At 39.8% G+C, this 26,353-nt stretch overlaps 1 pseudogene; it reads right to left on the bottom strand.

The window, feature by feature from the left end:
* Window positions 1–236: 236 nt before the first annotated feature.
* On the bottom strand, window positions 237–25,935 carry LOC149214157 (L-gulonolactone oxidase 5 pseudogene; annotated as a pseudogene).
* Window positions 25,936–26,353: the final 418 nt, after the last annotated feature.

Below are 26,353 nucleotides of genomic sequence, written 5' to 3' on the forward strand. Positions count from 1 at the left end.
TAGGATATTCTCCATTATCTTCAACAATAATTTGGATTGGGTAGAAATTTTTTCCCGAGATTAAATCGGGTCAAGAAAATTTTAAAGTATCAGCTTGTTGAGCGTTTGAATAATTTTTTTTATAATATAAATTGATTTACCACTATCCATACATTCAGAATCTTAAAATTTAACCACAATGGTGACCCGCTAAATTTCCACCAAATTTTCCATTGGGCGAAATTGTGAGCGCTAAACTACTCTTTTAAAACATACCAATAAAACCAGACACCTGAAGCAAAGACAACAGCAGAATACGATATCAACTTAGTAAGTAGAGGCCATATGAACTTATACGATACTGAGACTGTACCAATATTATGTTCTTCTTGTCTGCAAACACGTGCTTCTGTGTACACCCTCCCAGGTTTGCAGAAGTTGCCTTTTTCAGGAGCACACTGCGCATCTTCTGAGCACACGCACAGTCCTTCCAGAGCACATCCATCCTTCTTTATGATCTCTCCCGCCTCTCCTATTCCCAGAACACCATCCGTCCACTCATTGGAAAAGAGTCCCTGAGGATCGTATTTGGTTTTGGCTGCCAGAAAGGCCTCGTATTTGCTGTATTTTTTATGACCCCATCAAATGCAATGTTCCTGTTCTTTCCCCACTGAGGCAAACCTCCATATTTCATGAGAGCCATTTGCTCAATTTCCTCCAACACATCTTCATCCAGCCTGGGAGTGTTCGGATCGTTGGCTCGATAGTAAGTCATTTCAATGTCAACTGAATCCTCTTGATAAGCACTTGAAGCTTTTACATATCGTATCAGAAAACCATTGTATAGTTCAACCGCACACAGACTCTTCGGAACTATTTCCCTAATCTTCTTTACGTCAGAAAGAAATTGTCCGATTTTGCACAAACCTTTGATTCTAGGATCCCATGCGCACGCTGTCTCTAGTCCGTCCTCGGGGCTTCTGAGACAAGATCCTGCAGCTTGCATGTTATTCTGGTACCCAATCATTGGATATCCCTGAAACAGAAGATCATTGTTCTTCAGTCCTGTACCCACTTCCATAATGGAATTAACTTGAACGGCGGCAACAGCACACACGCTGTGAGTGCTATTATGGCTTTGTTCGACCTCCTCTGCAAATTCAAACATTAATGAATTAATAGAAATCAAGAACATCAAATTTGATAAACTCAACCTTAGATGATATAAATATCAATACGTGCATCAATGTGGGTCGGCATGCAGGTTAGATGATATAAATATCAATACGTGCATCAATGTGGGTGGGCATGCAGGTTAGATTCTGTTACCTGCTATCCTGGCAGTGGCTAGCAGAGAAGAAAAAGTAGGGCGAAACCCTATGAAATCGTTTACTCCATTGCCGGATGTATTAACAGGCACTCGATCGTCCACTCTATAGACGACCTTTTGCTGAGCAGGATGCCACGTAACTTCTTCGAATTCGTGCTCCAGGCCAAAATGCGCTATCCTGTTCTCGAGATCGAAGTCATCTTGCTCAACGTACGCGATGGATCGCTTGAACATCGGTTGCAATTGGAGGGTGACCTGCGCAGCACAGAGAAAAACCTAAAGATTCCTAATATTGATGAAAATAAATACTCAACCTTGTTATAATCTCTTCTATCAATCAAATCATTGATCCATACAACGAATTGGTAAGAGAAAACACCATAATCAGCCTTGCTATAATCTCTCATCTCAATCAAATCAGTGAACCGCAAAAACGATCTCAATCAAATCATTGATCGGCAAAACGCTATAATTTTTCTCAGGAAAAAATGGAAATTCTACTTGAAATTTTTGGAAGTGTCAAGTATAATGATTTTGTGTATTTCAGTGTTTTTAGGGTGTTGAATCTATTTTCACCATGATTCAAACACTTATATATTATTGGACATTTCAGTATTTTTTAGGGTGTTGAATCTATTTTTAGCGTCATGATTCAAACACTTATACAATAAGATTTTTTCAAAAAGTTCTCACCAGATTCTAAAAAAAAATTCACTATCAAAATAAGATTGTGATCTCCTTAAACAATGTCCATAAAATCATAATAAAGATTGGCCCTCTTTAGACAACGCCCATAAAATCATAAAATGTTCATAATCAATACACAATAATTAATAAAATTCTTTCATATAATTTTATAATTCATCATATTGAATAATTTTGGTCTAAGTTTGGAATCAACTAATTGAAATTATTACGTCGTAAGGCGTTCCCTCTGAAATGAATTCCCCTCCCTGCCCTCGTGTCATCTCTCCCCTTCGTCTGATGAATCATTAGACGATTGGAGTGTTTCCAGCCGTTGATTTAACATGTCAAATTCGGTTCATCTTTCACCCAGTTGATTGAACATGCCAAAACCTTGCTGTCTTTCCCAAACGTGACATAATCGAGTTTTGAGGCGTGGGCATTGGGGTACATGTTGGGCATGCATCTTCCCGTGCCATTACCATGGTTAATGAACTCATCGAGTTGCAACTCATCATCTTGGCCAGGAAGAGCTGTCGAAGAACCTGTTTCTTACAAAGTACCCTTCATTGGAATTGCAGGCAGTGTTTTCTGTCGTGAATGAAGCAAGAAGTTACAGGGAATGCCATGCTCGCCTCTCACATACTTGATTTTGATGGATATGTCGAATTTTTTCAGACCTGGTTGTTTCTTCGAATCTTTATTCGAAGTTTTAGTTTGGCTCCATGGCGCTCGTAACTCCACTGGAGGAAAGGCTCTGAGGAGGCAAAACGCCACCAAGTTAGTGGTTACCTCCATTTGGGTTCTGCAAAGGCTTATAAGGCTTTCGTTCTTGACCTTTATGGTTTTGACCAATAAATTTTAGGGTTTTAACGTTAGGGCTTTTAATGTTTCAGGTTGCTCATAAGTGTGTTCCATTGCCATTTCCTTCTGGCCATAAAAATGGATTTGTTTATGATATGGGTGCGTATGGATGGATAGACTTGATGGGAATGTATGTCTACTGAACAAGAGGTCCCATGGATTCTCTGTTTTTGCTCGGTGCACATGGATACTCTGGCCCATTATATGCTTTCTATATGGTTTTAGATATACAGTTTTGATAGTTTGTATCTGTTGAATGTTGTAGCAGTTAGTATTTGTATATACATAGAGTGCTGAACATGGAGACATTTGAAAAGGGATATCTTGAATATTTTGAACATCGAACTATGTACTGGTTTTCCTAAGAAAATAGCCTCCTCTTTTAACTAAGGTTTTCACCATTCTAAAGTTCATTTGTGCAGATCAACTCCAGGAGGGTAGCCATCGCTATCACGGAGGACTCAGATGCACCAGGGGAGGAAGACAACTGAAACAAAATGAGCTACAAAATACAAATGTCAGAGTTGTGAGGGGAGGTCGAAAGGATCTGATCGACCATCCTCGAGGACGAATGCCTAGAATCGAAGCTTGATGAGGTTAAGCCAGCCATGAGAAGTTGGATCACGGATGGGTTTGGCCTGCACGGGGGCTAGGGCAGAACCCTAGCCATCGCGATGTCTTCATGTAGCACGAGCTCCATTCCATATCCTTCAAATGCATTTGAGTTCTTGCTAAAGATTATGGAGGCCCTATTGGAATTTTAGGTTCCACTCCAGGTTCTAATTAGGATGCGATGGCCCTTTTCTCCACCTTCTACTACTTTCTTGCATCATAAGTAAATAGTTTCACAATAAATCTAGGATGCTTTTGCATCATAAGAAATTATTTTAATCATAAATCCAGGATATCATATTTTTTTTAAACACATGGTTTTGTTACAAGGAAAATTTTTAAGCATGACCCAGAAAAGGAAAACAAAAATAAAGAATCTGTAAAATTAACTAGCAGACATACAATCGCGTTGATGTTGGAGCTACTTGTGATGTTCTCTAAATCAAGTTTCCTACCAGCTGTTTGGCATAGATCAGTGGTCCCAATTTATTGTATGGAACCAGACAAGGAGTTGAATTGCATGTACTATATACCACGAATTTCATTAGATCATTCCCACAACTCCTAAGGCGAAAACAATCCCTCCATAAATTTATAGAACTGATAGCCTCCACCTGCAACACTGATTCTTTGGTAGTTTTTACTTTGCTTGGTCCAATCATCACTACCTGCTAGATGCACAGGAATGCAGATGCAATTGTTTTCTTCTAATGTCGAAGATATATGATGAAGCATTGCAAAGGTTGCGGTATGGGATTTCGCCTCATTCTCGGTGACATGCAACAGGTGCTATTTATACCCATGGAAACCATTTGTTAGGAAATTTGAACATGGCAATAGGCACCAGGAATTAGAGTCTTTTTAATGTACTAGGCATCCGAAGAGCAAGCATGGTTGTGATCTCTTCTATAGTCTCGAATGCAATGCATTGACATCTCTATTCCTTTGCAACAAAGACTGTTCGGAATGAAATGCATTGACATAAGAAAACCTCTACATGGAATGGTGCAAACCCTAAAGGAAGGAAATTTAGGCCTGTGGAATCCACACCATGGGAATTCTAGATATACTTCATGAATTGCTTCATAGAGGAACTAGGCATGTGACCTCACAACATTACAACAACATCATTTCCATATTCCTTTTCATCTTCAGATTTCCTTGTACATGTGGTCAGTCCAAAACCATTAATTTCCTTCATCTCAGGACCTCTATTTGTAGCCAGAACATTTTTGGCACTAATCTCCAGATCGAGCCTACCTCTTAACAAACTTGTAACAAAAATTTCTAAATTTCCTACCCAAGCAAGTCTTACATCTAGAATATTGCTACTTGCTTTTACAACTTCAGCTTCGTTGACCTCAAATTGTGTCAAGGCAATAGCAGATAGTGTGCCAACCATGGAAGCAAGTATGCGATCAACAGCTGCAACATGGATCAGATTCCTTGCCACTTCTTCAATAAAGCCATTTCTAAATATAATGAAAGAGAGAAGTAGTCCTAATCTCTTATAGCTAAAATCTATCACTCCCAAACAATGTTCATGCCATCGCACATTTATAACAAAATAGTGAGGGCATGATGGCATTTTCTTAACAAAAAGTTAAATTCCATATCATACTCGTGTGAAAACGAGAACTTAAGTTTGAGAAAAGTGATGAGAGAGTATAAACTAATTTTAACATACTAGATTGTGAAATTCCTCCGATTATGTAGCTAAGCTTCATGAGCTCTTGGCAACTTCCGCTTACAATCGGCTCCCTAAAAATACTATTAATTATATCACTAACTTGGTGATCCAAGCCATAAATCTTTGTCCATTGATCCACTTACTCACTAACATTTTCACTATGACCTGGAGTTTGATGTGCATTATTCTACACTTTAGCAGTTGGGATATTCAAACCAGAAAATATGTCAATGATGGAGATACTCGTGATGCCCACTAATTCACCAGTTAGACCTTTGGATGCAGCTTGAGTATGCTTTAGTGTCTTTGTTTTCACAATGCTTGTCGTTTCAGGAGCATCTAGATAGTAGTTAGTATAGGGATTTCCACTTGCATTTTCATTATGAATTGGGGCTTGATGTGTTTGCTTGGTCCAATCATCACTACCCACTGGATGCACTAGAATGCAGATGAAATTGTTTTCTTTCGATATCGAAGAAATATGATGAAGCATTTCACGGAATGTAGCAAGGGATTCTTCCCCATTCTCAGTGACATGCAACAGGGCCTGTTTATACCCATGGAAGCCATTTGTTAGAAAATTTGAGTATGGCAATAGGCAGCAGGAATGATAGTCTTTTTAATGTACGAGGCATCTGAAGAGAAAGCATGGTTGTGATCTCTTCTACCATCCAGAATGCAATGCATTGACATCTATGCTCCTCTACAACAGAGACTGTCCGGAATGCAATGCATTGACATCAGAAAACCTCTGCATGGACTGGTGCAAACCCTAAAGGAAGGAAATTCAAGCATATGGAATCAACACCATGAGAATGGTGGATATACTTCATGAATTGCTTCATAGAGGAACTGGGCATGTGACCTGACAACATTATAACAACAACATTACCATATTCCTTTTCATCTTCAGATTTCCTTGTACATGTGGTCAGTCCAAACCCATTAATTTCCTTCAGCTCAGGACCTCTATTGGTAGGCAGAACATCTCTGGCACCAATCTCCAGATCAAACCTACCTCTTAACAGGCTTGCAACAAAAATTGCTATATTTCCTACCCAAGCAATTCCTACATCAGGAATATTGCTACTTGTTGCTTTTACAACTTCAGCTTCACCGACCTCAAATTGTGCCAAGGAAATAGTGGATAGCCATGCCAACCATGCAACCAAGTATGCAATCAACAACTACAACATGGATCAGATTCCCCACCACTCCTTCAATAAAGGCATTTCTAAATACAATGAAAGAGAGAAGCAGTCCCAATTTATGATAACCAAAATCTATTACTCCTAGACAACATTCATTTCGTCCCACATTTATAACAAAATAGTGTAGGCATGACGACATTTTCTTAGCAAAAAGTTCAATTCCATACCATACTCCTCTAAAAATAGGAACATAAGTTTGAGAAAAGTGGTGAGACAGTATAAACTAATCTTAACATACTAGATTGTGAAATTCCTCTCATTATGAAGCTAAACTTCATGAGCTCTTGAGCTCTTGGCAACCTCTGCTTACAAGCTACTCCCTAAAAATCATATTAATTATATGCATATAGATATAGTTGCTCTATGGTTAATGTTGTTGTATGGTTATAGTGGCTGGTGTAGTTGTAAAAAAAATTGTACTAACAGATTTAATTCAACCCAAGGTCAATTTGATGGCCTCTTCTTGTGGGATGACATGCATTCTTGGAAATTCCACATCCAAAGGGATGGAATTGGTTTGGCATATAAGGGTGATGATATCTAGTTTAATGCAATCTACCAATCCCTTATGGAAAGTTGACAACTTGAGTAATGAATTATTCATGACAATTAATGAGGATATGATGTCGTATTTGGTCATGACAGTAAGGAAAGGAAGTAGATTACTAAAGTGGAAATAGATAACAGTATAACAATGAATTTCATCCCCTTCGGATTTGGATGTGCTTTGTCCCTTTTCAACAAGTAATCAAATTCAAATAGCAGGGAGAAACTAATCCAAGACTCTACAAAATAATCCAAACCCATTGCTATTTTGTCTCAGACATCCACCAACTGTTATTTCACAGTACGTTTAAACCTAAGAGTTGGGTTTGCATGTGTCAAGTACTACTGGGTGCACTGCATAGGCATGATATTTGCAGGCCAGCCACCAAACAATGCTCATGCAGTTCTTGCCAGCACCCATCATCAAAGCTCAGAGCATAGCTTCCAGCATCATATTTGAATCCCTGAGATGGCCTTGTTGTATCTATCATGTTTCTCAACTTAGCTCCCCAATTTCCCAAGGTTAAGGCATGATATTTGCAGTCCAAGTAATGTTCATGCAGTTCCTTCCAGCACCCATCATCAAACTGCAGATCATAGCTTCCAGCATCATATTTGAATCCCTGAGATGGCCTTGTTGTAGCTATCATGTTTCTCAACTTGGATCCCTAATTTCCCAGGGTTCCACATTCCCTTTGCTATAACCACATGAGCATTTCAAATGATATTGCCATTAATACTGGAGTTCTGTAGGGAAGGAACTATGGGCCAAGAAAAATACATATATTAGAAGCCAGCGGTGAGGTCTCAGACATGACAAGGGTAATGGCAGGGGAATCTTGTGAGAGTACTATCCCCTGTGCAGACATTTCCTAAACCTTTGACATGGTCCCAAGGGCAATCAGGTGAGTTTGTTCCCAAGTTTCAATCAATCTCAGAAGAGACTGTATAGAGCCACTAAGAGTCTGCAGAAACACAGAGTACTTCGTAATAAAAAAATGTAAAGTCCCAATGGTGGTCAGCTATAATTATAACTGGTGTGTTCCACTGCCATTTCCTTCTGGCCATAAAAATGGATTTGTTTATGATATGGGTGCATATGGATGGATAGACTTGATGGGAATGTATGTCTACTGAACAAGAGGTCCCATGGATTCTCTGTTTTTGCTCGGTGCACATGGATACTCTGGCCCATTATATGTTTTCTATATGGCTTTAGATATACAGTTTTGATAGTTTGTATTTGTTGAATGTTGTAGCAGATAGTATTTGTATATACATAGAATGTTGAACATGGAGACATTTGAAAAGGGATATCTTGAATATTTTGAACATCGAACTATGAACTGGTTTTCCTAATAAAATAGCCTCCTCTTTTAACTAAGGTTTTCACAATTATGAATTTCATTTGTGCAGATCAACTCCAAGAGGGTAGCCATCGCCATCACAGAGGACTCAGATGCACTAGGGGAGGAAGACAGCTGAAATGAAATGAGCTGCAAAATACAAATGTCAAAGTTGTGAGGGGAGGTCGAAAGGATTTGATCGACCATTCCTGAGGACGAATGCCTAGAATCGAAGCTTGATGAGGTTAAGCCGGCCATGAGAAGTTGGATCACAGATGGGTTTGGCCTGCATGGGGGCTAGGGGAGAACCCTAGCCATCGCCATTTCTTCATGCAACGCGAGCTCCATTCCCTATCCTTCCAATGCATTCGAGTTCTTACTAAAGATTATGGAGGCCCTATTGGAATTTTAGGTTCCACTCCAGGCTCTAATTAGGATGTGATGGCCCTTTTCTCCACCTTCTACTACTTTCTTGCATCATAACTAAATAATTTCACAATAAATCTAGGATGCTTTTGCATCATAAGAAATTATTTTAATCATAAATCCAGGATATCATTTTTTTTTAAACATATGGTTTTGTTGCAGGGAAATTTTTTGAAGCATGACCTAGAAAAGGAAAACAAAAATAAAGAATCTGTAAAATTAACTAGCAGACATACAATCACATTGATGTTGGAGCTACTTGTGATGTTCTCTAAATCAATTTTCCTGCCACCTATTTGGCATAGATCAGTGGTCCCAGTTTGTTCTATGGAGCCTAGACTAGGAATTGAATTCCATGTACTATATACCACAAATTTCATTAGATCATTTCCACAACTCCTAAGGCGAAAAAAATCCCTCCATAAATTTATAGAACTGATAGCCTCCACTTGTAACATTGATTCTTTGGTAGTTTTTACTTTGCTTGGTCCAATCATCACTGCCTGTTGGACGCACAGGAATGCAGATGCAACTATTTTCTTCTGATATCGAAGATATATGATGAAGCATTTCAAAGGCTGCGGTAGGGGATTCTGCCTCATTCTCGCTGACATGCAACCAGTCACATTTATACCCATGGCAGCCATTTGTTAGGAAATTTGAACATGGCAATGGGCACCAGTAATTAGAGTCTTTTTAATGTACTAGGCATCAGAAGAGCAAGCGTGGTTGTGATCTCTTATATAGTCTAGAATGCAATGCATTCACATCTCTATTCCTCTGCAATAGAGATTGTCCGAAATGCAATGCATTGACATAAGCAAACCTCTACATGGAATGGTGCAGACCTAAAGGAAGGAAATTCAGGCCTATGGAATCCACACCATCGGAATGCCAGATATACTTCATGAATTGCTTCATAGAGGAACTGGGTGTGTGACCTCACAACATTACAACAACATCATTTCCATATTCCTTTTCATCTTCAGATTTCCTTGTACATGTGGTCAATCCAAAACCATTAATTTCCTTCATCTTAGGACCTCTATTTATAGCCAGAACATTTCTCGCACTAATCTCCAAATCGGGCCTACCTCTTAACAGGCTAGTAACAAAAATTTCTAAATTTCCTACCCAAGCAAGTCCTACATCAAGAATATTGCTACTTGTTTTTACAACTTTAGCTTCGCCGACCTCAAATTGTGCCAAGGAAATAACAGATAGCATGCCAACCATGGAACCAAGTATGTGATCAACAGCTGCAACATGGATTAGATTCCCTGACACTTCTTCAGTAAAGCCACTTCTAAATACAATGAAAGAGAGAAGCAGTCCTAATCTCTGATAGCTAAAATATATCACTCCCAAAAAATGTTCATGCCGTCCCACATTTATAACAAAATAGTGAGCGCGTGATGATATTTTATTAACAAAAAGTTAAATTCCATACCATACTTGTGTGAAAACAAGAACTTAGGTTTGAGCAAAGTGATGAGATACTATAAACTAATTTTAACATACTAGATTGTGAAATTCCTCCGATTATGTAGCTAAGCTTCTTAAGCTCTTGGCAACTTCTGCTTACAAACGGCTCCCTAAAAATCCTATTAATTATATCACTAACTTGGTGATCCAAGCCATAAAATCTTTGTCACTGATCCTCTTACTCACTAACATTTTCACTATGACTTGAAGCTTGAAGTGCATTATTCTGCACTTTGGAAGTTGGGATATTCAAACCAGAAAACATGTCAATGTTGGAGATACTCGTGGTGTTAGCTAATTCACTAGTTAGACCTTTAGATGTAGGGTCAGTATGCTTTAGTGTCTTTGTTTTCACAATGCTTGTCATTTCAGGAGCATCTAGATAGTAGTTAGTATAGGTATTTCCACTTGCATTTTCATTATGAATTGTTGCTTGATGTGTTTGCTTGGTCCAGTCATCACTTCCCACTAAACACACTAGAATGCAATCAATCTCAGAAGAGACTGTATAGAGCCACTAAGAGTCTGCAGAAACACGGAGTACTTTGTAATAAAAAATTGTAAAGTCACAATGGTGGTGAGCTATAATTATAACTGGTGTGTTCCACTGCCACTTCCTTCTAGCCATAAAAATGGATTTGTTTATGATATGTGTGCATATGGATGGATAGACTTGATGGGAATGTATGTCTACTGAACAAGAGGTCCAATGGGTTCTTCATTTTTTCTCGGTGCACATGGATACTCTGGCCCATTATATGCTTTCTATATGGCTTTAGATATACAATTTTGATAGTTTGTATTTTTTGAATGTTGTAGCAGTTAGTATTTGTATATACATAGAATGTTGAACATGGAGACATTTGAAAAGGGATATCTTGAATATTTTGAACATTGAACTATGTATTGGTTTTCCTAAGAAAATAGCCTCCTCTTTTAACTAAGGTTTTCACAATTCTAAAGTTCATTTGTGCAGATCAACTCCAGGAGGGTATCCATCGTTGTCACGGAGGACTGAGATGCACCAGGGGGGGAAGACAGCTGAAACGAAATGAGCTGCAAAATACAAATGTCAGAGTTGTGAGGGGAGGTTGAAAGGATCTGATCGACCATCCTCGAGGACGAATGCCTAGAATCAAAGCTTGATGAGGTTAATCCGGCCATGAGAAGCTGGATCACGGATGGGTTTGGCCTGCAAGGGGGCTAGGGCAGAACCCTAGCCGTCACCATTTCTTCATGTAGCGCGATCTCCATTCCCTATCCTTCCAATGCATTTGAGATCTTACTAAAGATTATGGAGGCCCTATTGGAATTTTAGGTTCCACTTCAGGTTCTAATTAGGATGTGATGGCCATTTTCTCCACCTTCTACTACTTTCTTGCATCATAAGTAAATAGCTTCACAATAAATCTAGGATGCTTTTGCATCATAAGAAATTATTTTAATCATAAATCCAGGATATCATTTTTTTTAAACATATTGTTTTGTTGAAGGGAAAAATTTTTAAGCATGACCTAGAAAAGGAAAACAAAAATAAAGAATCTGCAAAATTAACTAGCAGACATACAATTGCATTGATGTTGGAGCTACTTGTGATGTTCTCTAAATCAATTTTCCTACCACTTGTTTGGCATAGATCAATGCTCCTAGTTTGCTCTATGGAGCCTAGACTAGGATTGAATTGCATGTACTATATACCACGAATTTCATTAGATCATTCCCACAACTCCTAAGGCGAAAACAATCCCTCCATAAATTTATAGAACTGATAGACTCCCCTTGCAACACTGATTCTTTGGTAGTTTTTACTTTGCTTGGTCCAATCATCACTGCCCGTTGGATGCACAGGAATGCAAATGCAAATGTCTTCTTCTGATATCGAAGATATATGATGAAGCATTTCAAAGGCTGTGGTAGGGGATTCTGCCTCATTCTTGGTGACATGCAACAGGTCCTATTTATACCCATGGCAGCCATTTGTTAGGAAATTTGAACATGGAAATAGGCACCAGGAATTAGAGTCTTTTTAATGTACTTGGGATCCGAAGAGCAAGCGTGGTTGTGATCTATTCTATAGTCTGGAATGCAATGCATTGACATCTCTATTCCTCTGCAACAGAGACTGTCCAGAATGCAATGCATTGACATAACCAAACCTCTACATGGAATGGTGCAGACCCTAAAGGAAGGAAATTCAGGCCTATGGAATCCACACCATGGGAGTGCTAGATATACTTGATGAATTGCTTCATAGAGGAACTGGGCGTGTGACGTCAGAACATTACAACAACATCATTTCCATATTCCTTTTCATCTTTATATTTCCTTGTACATGTGGTCAGTCCAAAACCATTAATTTCCTTCATCTTAGGACCTCTATTTGTAACCAAAACATTTCTGGCACTAATCTCCAGATCGAGCCTACCTCTTAACAGACTTGTAACAAAAATTTCTAAATTTCCTACCCAAGCAAGTCCTACATCAGGAATATTGCTACTTGCTTTTACAACTTCAGCTTCGCCAACCTCAAATTGTGCCAAGGCAATAGCAGATAGTGTGCCAACCATGGAACCAAGTATGTAATCAACAGCTGCAACATGGATCAGATTTCCTGCCACTTCTTCAATAAATCCATTTCTAAATACAATGAAAGAGAGAAGCAATCCTAATCTCTGATAGCTAAAATATATCACTCCCAAACAATGTTCATGCCATCCCACATTTATAACAAAATAGTGAGGGTGTGATGGCATTTTCTTAACAAAAAGTTAAATTCCATACCATACTCGTGTGAAAACAAGAACTTAAGTTTGAGCAAAGTGATGAGACAATATAAACTAATTTTAACATACTAGATTGTGAAATTCCTCCAATTATGTAGCTAAGCTTCATGAGCTCTTGGCAACTTCTACTTACAAATGGCTCCCTAAAAATCCTATTAATTATATCACTAACTTGGTGATCCAAGCCATAAAATCTTTGTCCATTGATCCTCTTACTCACTAACATTTTCACTATGACCTGAAGTTTGATGTGCATTATTCTGCACTTTGGCAGTTGGGATATTCAAACCAGAAAACATGTCAATGTTGGAGATACTCGTGATGTCCACTAATTCACCAGTTAGACCTTTGGATGTAGCTTCAATATGCTTTAGTGTCTTTGTTTTCACAATGCTTGTCATTTCAGGAGCATCTAGATAGTAGTTAGTATAGGGATTTCCACTTGCATTTTCATTATGAATTGGTGCTTGATGTGTTTGCTTGGTCCAGTCATCACTGCCCACTAGACGCACTAGAATGTAGATGAAACTGTTTTCTTCCGATACCGAGGAAATATGATGAAGCATTTCAGAGAATGCAGCAAGGGATTCTTCCCAATTGTCCGTGACATGCAACAGGTCCTGTTTATACCCATGGCAGCCATTTGTGAGGAAATTTGAACATGGCAATAAGCACCAGGAATGATAGTCTTTTTAATGTATGAGGCATCCAAAGAGAAAGCATGGTTGTAATCTCTTCTACTATCCGGAATGCAATGCATTGACATCTCTGCTCCTCTGCAACAGAGATTGTCCGGAATGCAATGTATTGACAGAAGAAAACCTCTGCATGGACTGGTGCAGACTCTAAAGGAAGGAAATTCAAGCATATGGAATCCACACCATGGGAATGGTGGATATACTTCATGAATTGCTTCATAGAGGAACTAGGCATGTGACCTGACAACATTATAACAACAACATTACCATATTCCTTTTCATCTTCAGATTTCCTTGTACATGTGGTCAGTCCAAACCCATTAATTTCCTTCAGCTCAGGACCTCTATTGGTAGACAGAACATCTCTGGCACCAATCTCCAGATCAAAACTACCTCTTAACAGGCTTATAACAAAAATTGTTATATTTCCTACCCAAGCAATTCCTACATCAGGAATATTGCTACTTGCTGCTTTTACAACTTCAGCTTCACCGACCTCAAATTGTGCCAAGGCAATATTAGAAATCCATGCCAACCATGCAAACAAGTATGCAATCAACAACTACAACATTGATCAGATTCCCCACCACTCCTTTAATAAAGGCATTTCTAAATACAATGAAAGAGAGAAGCAGTCCCAATCTCTGATAACCAAAATCTATTACTCCCAAACAACATTCATTTCGTCCCACATTTATAACAAAATAGTGTGGGCATGATGACATTTTCTTAGCAAAAAGTTCAATTCCATACCATACTCCTCTGAAAATAGGAACGTAAGTTTGAGAAAAGTGGTGAGACAATATAAACTAATTTTAACATACTAGATTGGGAAATTCCTCTCATTATGAAGCTAAGCTTCATTAGCTCTTGAGCTCTTGACAACCTCTGCTTACAAGCTGCTCCCTAAAAATCATATTAATTATATGCATATAGATATAGTTGTTGTATAGTTAATGTTGTTGTATGGTTATAGTGGTTGGCGTAGTTGTAAAAAAAAGTTATACTAACAGATTTAATTCAATCCAAGGTCAATTTCATGGCCTCTTCTAGTGGGACGCCATGCATTCTTGGAACTTCCACACCCAAAGGGATGGAATTTGTTTGGCATATAAGGGTGATGATATCTAGTTTAATGTAATCTACCAATCCCTTATGGAGAGTTGAAAACTTGAGTAATGAATTATTCATGACGATTAATGAGGATATGATGTCATAGTTGGTCATGACATTAAGGCAAGGGAGTAGATTACTAAATTGGAAATAGATAACAATATAATAGTGAATTTCATCGCCTTCGGATTTGGATGTGCTTTGTCCCTTTTCAACAAGTAATGAAATTCAAATACCAGGGATAAACTAATCCAAGACTCTGCAAAATAATCCAAACGCATTTCTATTTTGTCTCAGACATTCACCAACTGTTATTTCACAGTACGTTCAAACCTAAGAGTTGGGTTTGCATGTGTCAAGTACTACTGGGTGCACTGCATCTGCATGATATTTGCAAGCTAAAAAATGCTCATGCAGTTCTTGCTAGCACCCATCATCAAAGTTCAGAGCATAGCTTCTAGCATCATATTTGAATCACTGAGATGGCCTTGTTGTAGCTATCATGTTTCTCAACTTGGCTCCCTAATTTCCCAGGGTTAAGGCGTGATATTTGCAGGCCAAGTAATGCTCATGCAGTTCCTTATAGCACCCATCATCAAAGTTCAGAGCATAACTTCCAGCATCATATTTGAATTGCTGAGATGCCCTTATTGTAGCTATCATGTTTCTCAACTTGGATCCCTAATTTCCCAAGGTTCCACATTCCCGTTTCTATAACCACATGATCATTTCAAATGATATTGCCATTAATACTGGAGTTCTGCAGGGAAGGAACTACAGGCCAAGAAAAATACATATATTAGAAGCCAGCGGTGAGGTCTCAGACATGACAAGGGTAATGGCAGGGGAATCTTGTGAGAGTACTATCCACTGTGCAAACATTTCCTAAACCTTTGACATGGTCCCAAGGGAAATGAGAGGAGTTTGTTCCCAAGTTTCAATCAATCTCAGAAGAGACTGTATAGAGCCACTAAGAGTCTGCAGAAACACAGAGTACTTCGTAATAAAAAACTATAAAGTCCCAATGGTGGTCAACTATAATTATAACTTTTGCCTGTGTATTCATTTTTATGGATTCACCCCCTTGAAAAATCACCGAACTTCCATTTCTGCTCATGTGACAACTTATATGTTGAGGACTTGGTTTGAATTCCACTACCTATTGAAAGGCACATTATAGAAACTTTCAAAAAAGCCAGCAAATAGAAGAAGGGAAATAGGTTTGTCAAAGATATTATAATCTAAGGCTGCAGATCACAAATGGCATTACTGTTGCGAAAGCTTGATTTGAAAAGTACGGGGTTGAAAATGCTCCCTGGTAGTTTTGGGGAGCTTTCTTCATTGAGAAGTCTAAGGATCCAACCAAATTTGTTCTGTCTTAAGGACATTGACAACTTTAAAGAGAGGGGCCTACTTTCTATTCCATGGTAATCAAATTCACTCATCAACTTTAATGAGTATTAACACTATATTATGATTAATCTTTTAATGATTTTAACCAATGACACAAATCACAATTATTTTCACAAATCAAATAGAATGGGTAAAAATCAATTTTAAAAATCATGTAAAGAGTAGTTTAAACATAAAATTCAGAGATTCGTTCTTTTTTTTTTGTCAGATTTATATTATTTGTTCTTTCGAATATTCGTAGTTGTTCGTCTAAGAAATTTAATTTAGACATTTCTAAATTAAATGTAATAAATTATAATGCACATGGTTATTTATTATTTTTTCTTTTCAAATATTTTTATTATTGTTCGGTATTGTTTTTTTTAGTTCATTTCTAAGAAATTTCTAAATTAAATTGTAATAAATTCTATTACATATTGTTATTTATTATTTATTATTTATATAAATTATAATGCACATTGCTATTTATTATTTTTTCTTTTCAATTTTTTTTATTATTTTTTCTAAAATATTTAAAAGAATTTCATATTAGATTGTTGGAATCCATAGTGCACATTGTTTCTCATTTTGGCTATAAGAGATTTCTATAGTAAGACATCTGACCTTTTGGTATCTGTATTGCAATTCTATAAATGTTTTTAATATGAATTTGGTTTTTAATATGTATATATGAATTTGGTTTTTAAATTATACATATTAAGAGTTTTAGCCCTTTGGTATTTGTGGTGCAATTTTATAAATGATTTTAATATGGATTTGGTTTTTGAACTATATATTTTTGTTTATTTAGTCAATTCTTTTAACTTTAAGAGTAATAAAATAATTAGATTATTTTTATATCATTATAGAAGGAAATTTGTATAATTGAATAGCTAGTTTTATTATTATTATTTTTTTTTTTAACAGAGTCGTCTACTTGTATATTATAAAACAGCAATTCAGAAATCTAGTACAAAAAAGGGAAAGCTCTGAGAGCTGAGGTTCAAAAGTGGGTGCGCAGACCCATAATCCTCAAAGCTTCTCTTGATTAAACATAAAACTAAAAGCCATCGGCTATATTGCCTGACGAACGAGCCTCCTAGCCAACTAAATTTACAGTGCATAAGTATTAAGGAGAGTGTTGGGTGACCGAATCATCCGGGAGGTGTTCCCTCCTGCTTACTCTAGTTGAGGCTTCAGCCTGCTGGCTTTCGGTGAGGGAACGAAGATGGTCTATGGCAGCTTCCATATGTATGCAACGGTCCTTTAAATCTTCGATCTCTTTCTTCCTTTTCTCCAGTTTTTTGCGTTTGGAGTTTCTATCAGCGTGGTAATCCTCAGTCAGCTCCTTCACCTGCTTGTTCAGGGCATTGATCATGACTACATGTGCTTTACACATGTTACACTCCTTGTTGTTAAAAATATTGCCCATAGAGCTTCTAGGCTGAGACTGATTGGCAGGCTGATTGTGCTGCTCAGCCATCCTGTATGGATCAGGTTCAGCAGTGCCTCGAGGAGTGTCTGGAGTTATGGAGGGCGTGAGGGTGATGCTACAGGGCTGCTTGTTCGGAGGAATATGTGACGGGAGGCTCAGATGCTGTGTGAGGGCACAGCTGAGAACATAAACCAAACTATTAGCACTAATAAAAGCACAAAAATAAAGAGAGTTGGTTACCCTGAGCAGCGGGCAGGGTGCCTTCGAATGTTGCTTGAGATTAGAGAGGGCAGTGTAAGCAGAGGGAGTCTGATATTTGCTGCCTACCGAGAGGGGCTCGGTGTTTCCTTTAACCCAGATACTGATCTTGCGGTCTTGAGAGAGGCCTTCTGTCTGTTGTCCCCGCCTCCTAAGAGCCCTTCGCCTCTGTCTCAGATTGCAATGAGATGTGGTAGCGCTGAGAGACTCGCTGTGATTTATAAGAGCGAAGCGGGCTTGCTCACATTTGTAACGAGGAGTGGTGAATCTGTTCTTGACTGTCGTGAGATCTTTTGAGTTGATCTTTACCGGTCCTTGGAGCCTGAAGCCAGCATGGGCGTGATCACGCCCTCTGTTTTTGTCAGTGGTGTACCATGATGAGTTCCTACCTTTTCCTGCATTCCTCGAATCCGGAGAGCGATACGCTGTCCTGTATCCCCAACTTCGACAGTCGAGAAGGATATGGTTTGAAGAGGATCGGATGTGCGCAGTCCAGCAGTATTGAAGCGGATGCCTAAGGTGACTGATAATCTGATGCAAGGGGATGGCGTGCTGACTATGGAATATCTTTGTCATAGAACTCGTTGTTTTCCTTTACCTTACCCGTGGATCTTCCCGTGGCCTTGTTGGCCAGCTCGTCCGCTTCCCTATTGTTGCTTCTTAGGACGTGCTTAAAGGTCACTTTGTTGATGCCCCTGGTCTGATCCGCTATTCTTCCTTTGATTCTGTTTAAAGCAATTTGATTGAAGTCTTTCCCAGTATTCATGGCTGCTATAAGAATTGTAGAGTCCCCTAACACTAAGAGATCATGAATGCCCAGCTTCAGGGCAATGGAGGTCCCCAATAGGAGGCTGTATGCTTCAGCCTTATTGTTCGACATGGTACCCAAACTCCACTCATAAGTGACGATTGTTTTCCCTTGAGGATCTCTAATTATTCCCCCTGCTCTAGCTCTGCCTGGGTTGTTTTTTGAAGCCCCATCGAAGTGAAGCGTGGACCTCTTTTGATTTTGGATCCAACTATTGATTTCCTCCTTTGTCCCTCTGAGTTTCCATTCATTCTGCCCTGTTCCATTTATTGATTTGCTTTTTGTTTTTGGCTTATGGTTGAATCTTCGGACCCATTCCTTCACCCTCTCTTCTGTGTAAACCGGGTCAGCATGAGGGATCCCATTAGCTTCAATAGTCTCTGTTATGAGTGCAGTTGTTTTAGCCAAAATACTTGTTATACTAGGTTTTTTGTTTTTGAATATACTTTCGTTCCTGGCTAACCATAATTGCCAGCAGAGGTTTGAAGGGATGCTGGTCCATAATCTCTTGGCGAGGATCATGTTCTTGCTTGCATAAGGGAAGAGTTTCCCCCAACTTTTCTGAAGGAGAGAAGTCTGATTGGGTAGATCTCCTATATCTAGAGGGCTAGTTATGAGTTCCCAGCAGGACTTTGCTACCGGACACTCAATGAAGAGATGGTTGATGTTTTCCTCCGCCTTCCTGCACATAAAACAAATTGAAGGACCCTGAATACCCTTTCTCCTTAGATTTTCTGCTGTTAGGATTTTTCCATGAAGCAAGGTCCAATTAAAAAATTTGATCTTCCGAAGACTTTCAATTTTCCAAGCTGTTTTGTAGAATTGCCAATTGTTGGGTGCTGCTAGATTTTGAAGCGCCTTGTAGCCTTCCTTGACTGTGTAATTGCCTCCAGTTGGATCCCAAGCATAACTGTCATCTCTCATTCTGCTTGTAGGGGCTGCCCCTGTAAGAGATAGCTTAAGTTCGTTCCATAGGTCTTCTAAATCTTTAGGTAGGTGCATAGTTTTCCATCCTTTCCAGCTGTTTTGATCCCAAAGTGAGATGTCAAAAAGGGTTTTAAGATTCACTTCTGACATCCACAGCTGCAGTGGCCTCAAATTGAAGGACTTTTCCTTGGCTTCCGAACCCATGATTCTATCCCTTCATATGCTGATATGTTTCCCATTACCTGGGACTTTAGAGATGTGAGACTTGAGAAGGGGTAAGGTTTTTTTGATCAATTTCCAAACAGGGGTACATTGCCTCTCTGTGATTACATCAGAGAGGATGTTGCTGTTGCTCCCACTCAGATATTTCTTTTTGAGTACCTCTGCCCACCAGGATCCCTTTTCTTTTAAGATTCTCCAGGTTAGTTTGAAGCCCATTGCCATATTTGCCAGCCTGGGAATTCTAATTCCTAGTCCACCATTTTCTATGGGGAGGATGACCTTTTCCCATTTTACTAAACTGAATTTTTTTGTGTCTTGCTTTCCTCCCTTCCAGAGGAAGCTTCTTAAGATCAGCTCCATATGCTTGTGAATGCTTGATGGTGCGAGGGTAATGGCAAATTGGTAGATAGGGAGGGCTGAAAGGATTGCTTTGATGAGGATTGTTCTGCCCGCCAGGTTAAGCCAATACATCCCCCAGCTTTGTAGTTTCCCTCTCAGCTTCTCAATTAGCTTGACCCAAACTTCGTTTTTGATTGTCTCTTTGGCCAGAGGCAGTCCTAAATACATAAAGTGAGACCAGTTTGATTGAGCTGGGATTTCCATGATTATAGAGATCCTTTGGGTTATGTATCTTGGAACATTCCAGGTGTAAATCATGCATTTGTTGTTGTTTAATTTGCCCCCCGAGGCTTGAAGGAAGAGGTCCAGGATGGCCTTGAATCTCCTGGCCATGAGGCTTGAGGCACTACCGATTAAAAGGGTGTCATCTGCAAATAAGGAGTGGTTGATCCCCTTGGCTCCTCGGATGATGTCCACTCCTGTTATTTCCTTTAACTTTCGCTTGTTTTCCAAGTGCAAACTTAATGTCTCTGCCATGATGATATAGAGGAAGGGGGAAAGAGGACAACCTTGCCTCAAGCCTCTTGTGCTCTTGAAGGCGCTGCATGGCATACCGTTGATTAAAGGAGCTGTCCAGTTGTGGGAAACACATTCCATAATCGTGCTGATGAAATGCTCTGAAACCCCGAAGTTTGCAAGCACCGTCCTCAGAAATGTGTGGTTTACCCTGTCAAAGGTGTTCGCCATATCCAGCTTGATTATCATACCCTTCTCATTTCTAGCAACGCTGCTGTGTATCGCCTCCTGAACCAGAATTACATTATCTGTTATGTGTCTCTTGGGGAGAAATCCTCCTTGGTTATCCGAGATGAGTGAGGGAAGGATTTTTTTCAGCCTATTTGCCAGAATCTTTGTGATGATTTTGTATGAGACATTGCATAATGAAATAGGTCTGAACCTGTCAAATGATTGAGGGTTGGGCTCTTTTGGGATTAGTGCTAGATGCGAAGATTTGATACTGCTGCCCATTTTACTTTTTGAGTGGAAATTTCTCACCATTCTTATGTAGTCTTTCTTGATGATGTCCCAGTGTGTTTTGTAGAAGCTCACCGTGAAGCCATCCGGCCCGGGTGCTTTGTCAAGAGGCATACTATTGATTGACCACTCAACCTCCTCTATTGAGATTTCTTTGTCCAGTTCACAGTTTTGGGCTTCTGAGACCTTTCTCTCAATGATGTTGGCGAAATCTGTATTTTCTTGATAGTGGGGATCAACTGTGAGTAGAGATTGAAAGTGTTTTGAGGCAGCCTCCTTGATTTCCCCTTTATCCGTTAGCTCTTTCCCTTCAAACATTATCCTTTCAATGTTATTTCCAGCTCTCCTTACTTTGAGACAGTTATGGAAGAACGAGGTGTTTTTATCCCCAGAATTGAGCCAGAGACATCTTGACTTTTGTCTTAGCTCTTCCTCTTCTTTACGGTGCTGATTGTACAGTGCTTTATACATCTCACCTTCTTTCCTTTGGTCTTCTTCCGTTTCTTGGACTGCCTCTTTTTCCTGATTCCATTGCTCTAGTTTCATTTGCAGATCGTTTTTTTCCTTCCTTTCCTCCTTCACGTGATTCCTCGCCCAATTTTTTATGGCAACCCTCAGCAATTTGATCTTCGTTTCCCAAACGAAGTGCAGGGAGCCTGTTATCTCTGTTCTCCAGATTTCTTTTATCATGGCTTTGAAATCCTCGCTGGAATCCCAGACTTTGTTGTATTTGAATGGCAGCGGGCCCAAGTCTTCCTCTTTGTCTAAATACAGCGCCACGGGTTTGTGATCAGAAATGAATCCCTGAATGATTGTGCTGCGAATCCTCGGAAAGTTGGCAGCTGTTCGCTCCTGAACGAGGATTCTATCAAGTCTTTCTTTGATATTATTCCTGCCTGTCCTTTAATTTGACCATGTATAACAGCCATTTTGGGGAGGAATGTCTATGAAATTGTAAGTTTGTATGATATCCTCCAGTTTTTCTCTATATGGGTCAATGAAAAACTTCCCTCCTAGCTTCTCCTCTGCATTCCTGATTAAGTTCAGGTCTCCTCCTAGAAAGATATTCCTCCCTTGGGTAGTCTCAATATCTGCAGTCAAAGATTCCCAACAAGTAGCTTTGTCTCTGAAGTGTGGGGGGGCATACACGTTATAGATTGTGTATTCCTTCTTCATATCTGTGCTTTGCATATCTATTCTAATCCACCATCTGTTTTTTTTGTTATCTATGAGATTCCAGTTACTTTTGTTCCATATTACTCCTATACCTCCTGAGGCTCCTATTGCACTCATGGCTATTCCTTCGTACTTTCTATTTCTTATCAGGCTGTTTTGGAATTCTTGTTCGCTGATTTTGGTCTCCTGGAGTAGGAGGAAGTCTGGTTGTTCTGCTCTAATAAGGTCTCGGACTGCATTTGCTTTCAGGGAGGAGCCCATCCCCCTACAGTTCCAAGAGACCAAAATCATCATTTACCTGATTTATTGTGGATCCCACTTTTCTCCTTCATCTTCTCACCACTTCCTTTGTTCCTGTCCAGGTATGTGTCCATTGGTTGCTGAGTCCCTGTAGCCATTTCTTTAGCAGCATTCTCATCTCTTATTTCCTTGTTTGACTTTCTTCCTACTTTTCTTGGTGGATCCGTGGCTGCTATGTTTTCCTTTGTTTTATTTCTCGTTAGGATCCTTTCCACTGTTTGAGGTGGGGAGACCTGGAGGGGAGAAGAGGGGGAGGTTCTGGGGCCCTTGGGAGATGGAGGGGGGGATGAGGGTTCCTCTGAAGCTAGGGATTCAAAGGGATTGGAGGATGTGGGGATGGGAGGGCCCGAGCTTGAAGGGTGAGTGGAGAGGATTGGGGTTTCAGAGGAGGGCTCTGCTAATTCAGGGGGAGGGTTTGACTTCTTTTTTTTCCTGACTATTTCCCATGCTTCCTCGGGGGTTTCGTTATTGCTATTATCTTCTGATCTGGATTTAGTGCACCTATTAGCAAAATGACCATACTCATGACATACCTTACACTTGAAAGGGAGCTGCTCGTAGTCCACCTGCTGAATGTGCGTCCACTGATCCACTTTGAGTTTGATTGCCTCTGGTAAGCCTTTTCCCAAATCCACTTCTACACAAATCCTTGCGCATGCATGCATATTCTCCTTTGGCTCCGATCTGTCCACGTATTTCCCTACTGCGTTTCCAATGGCCCGAACCGATTCATCACCCCAACAGTGAAGCGGAAGATGCGGGAGGCGTACCCAGACAGGAACTGCATTGGGAACGTCCATTTCTGGGTCAAAGTCAGGGGTCCAGCAGTTGAGATAAAGGCCTCTGGTATCCATGAAATAGGGTCCGTTTCTGAAGATGAGGTTACGATCCTCCGCTGTTTCAAAAAGGAAGGTAAAGAATCCCCTTCCACAAAACCTTATTGCGATTTTTCCCTGGACCATAGCATTCCAGTTTCTTTCAACCCAACGCTGAACCGTACGAGGGGAAGGCCATAACCCCGTGAACTGGCCAACCAGGCCGCATTCAGCCAGGGCCACATCAGCTCTCCTTAGAAGTGCTGGGGGAAGGGAGACTTCCGGGATTTCATCAAGCTTCTTGACAAACTTTGAGGCTGAAGGCCGAATCCTTTCCGTAATATTCTCTGGGATAAGAGATGCAAAGGCTTTCTCCAGTTCAGCCTGCTCTTGAGAGGGTGGATCCATTGAGCCACGCAGGGGCGCTCTAACGACTGGCGAGAAGATCCGGATGAGGAGAGGGCAGGAGGCCCTAAGCAAAGGGAAGCAGCAAGAGGCTGCCGACAGCTGCAGAGCTGCCAAACGCGATCAAGATGGTCAGGGCGGGAGGCTCGAATGAGGGGAGGGCAGGAGGTCTCAGGCGGAGGGGGCCCGCAGCAGGGTGCTGCAGCCCAGCAGCAGAGCTGCCAAGCTCGGGCAAGCTCAAGGAGATCAGGGCCGCGGCCTGGAGCGGGAGCTCGCCATCGCTCAGATCTCTAGGTCCGTTAGAAGCAAGTCAGCTAGTTTTATTATTAATGAAAGAATAATTCTAATAATTTTTTATTTTTTATTTTATTTGGTTGCAAATAATCTTAGTAAGGTGTTATTAGTTTGTAAGATCTATTTCCTATATCTAAATATTTAGTTGCTTATCACCCTACTAGACCTCTATCCTCTCATACAATATTCATGTATGTACATAAAATCCTAATCAGGTTTCTCTATGTTAGTTTTACCCTCAACATGTTGTCATTTGCAACCATATCTCCTTCTACAAGCCACAATCTCTTGGCTTTGAAACCACTTGTCGTAAAAAATGAGATAGAAATAAATACATTTTATAATACATGATAACACAAAAACAATTAAAAATACATGAACACCATATTTTACCCTAGAATCCCTTACGAGAAAATTGAATAATATATATTCTATTTCTCATGGCTTAAAAGAATCCAAACTAGCCAAAGTGAGCCCTACAATCAATTTAGGAATATTACAATAGAGAATCCTCAAGATTTTAACAACTTCATCACATATAATTGACAGGCTCTAAGACCATGGGCCACAAAAGTCATTTGCCCATATTTATGATTTCGGTTTAGCTTTATTATTACTTAGTATACAAGCAAATGATGTAATCAAGTAAAAAACATAGTAAGTTACTCCATAATGGCTTTCCTCATCAATTTTAATACTAATAAAAATCTTAGCTATATCTCTCGTAACTTTGTAAAAATATTCTCCTATTAAGAAGTCAAAGAAAACTTCATATGGATGATCCAATTAAATACTTTCTTTTCAATATTTATCTAGTTTCTAAAATTTCTTATAACATCCTACAGCCTTAGGGCGTTTCCATTGCAACATGTGCTGCAATTGCTAGTTTAGTATAATTCATTATTAAGATACTCTGTTTAGTATAATGCATTATTAAAATTTTGAATATTATTACCTTAAATAACTTAGATAGATATTTAGAAAAAGATAATATGGTTCATCATCATTATCTTAATAATTAACTACATAAATATTCGGAACACTTAATGATTCCAAATTTCTACCAAAATTATTCAATGCAATCAATCCCAAGGATTACAACAAGGCCGTTTGAATCACAGAAACCTAGGCTGAGAAATTAAATTCCTTTTTACAAATATTGCAAATCATTCATACCTGACAAATGACTCCGAGAACCCCCAAAGAAACTTTGAGCGCATTTAGCTCCTTATCTGCTTCATTGAGGGTCACAACCTTAGCATATCCCTCGTCTTCCGAAGCTGGGACTACTAATCTCATGCCCACAACAAATTCATGAACAGCACTGCCCTTGCCAAAGAGGGAACTACCATGAGCACCAGTGCCTAGCATTCCCCCTACGGTTACACCCAACCAGTATGGCGAATAAGGTAACGCAAGACCTTCGTTGGCAGCGGCATCAATGAGATCCTTAAGGGTCACGCCACTTTCGAACGTCATGCTCATGCTGTGTTCGTCCACAGCAACAACGTGGTTTAGATGCGGAGTGCTGATCATGATGAGACCGGCGTCTCCAGCAGGGCATACAAGTTTGGGAATGCTGTGGGCGTAGCGAGTCACAACACTCATCTTCTGGTTCTTCTGAACGGCCTCGGCAACGTAGGCGACAAGATGCTCTTCGGTAGAGGGATACACAACCCGCGCAGCCCTGCAGGTGCTACGATCAGGAAACACACCATAAGCAGCAGAAACTATGCAGTTAGTGGATCCATCGGAGCATTTAACCACGGGACCAGGCCGGCTAAATTTCACAATGGAGACTAACAGAACAAAGGCATGGCACGACAACAAAATAGCAGCCATGTGAAACTCCATTGCGCAACGTAACTAATGAACGGAAGCAGAGTACGCATGAGAACTTAGTTTTGACAGGCACATATTGAGCACAGGACGATTTAAATGGCCTCACGTTCTGTTCTGGTCCGAGAGGTAGCTGAAATCGTTGCTATCAGCGACTTAGTTCGCCTCTCTTGCACGTTGCACACATGGGTTTCTAAACCATACCAGGAATTTAACAATTTCCAAGCCCTGCCTGTCGAATAAAAAATTAATCACTGAAATGTCTTTCATAGGCAAATTTGTCCTTTTGTTTTTGTCTTCTGTATCCATCCCAACGTAGTTTCTATGTGGTTGCTGACACC

This window comes from Pinus tabuliformis, chromosome 1_1, assembly GCF_031772625.1.
Source record: "Pinus tabuliformis cultivar Carrire ecotype Pingquan chromosome 1_1, CPIR1, whole genome shotgun sequence".
NCBI classification, from domain to species: Eukaryota; Viridiplantae; Streptophyta; class Pinopsida; order Pinales; family Pinaceae; genus Pinus; species Pinus tabuliformis.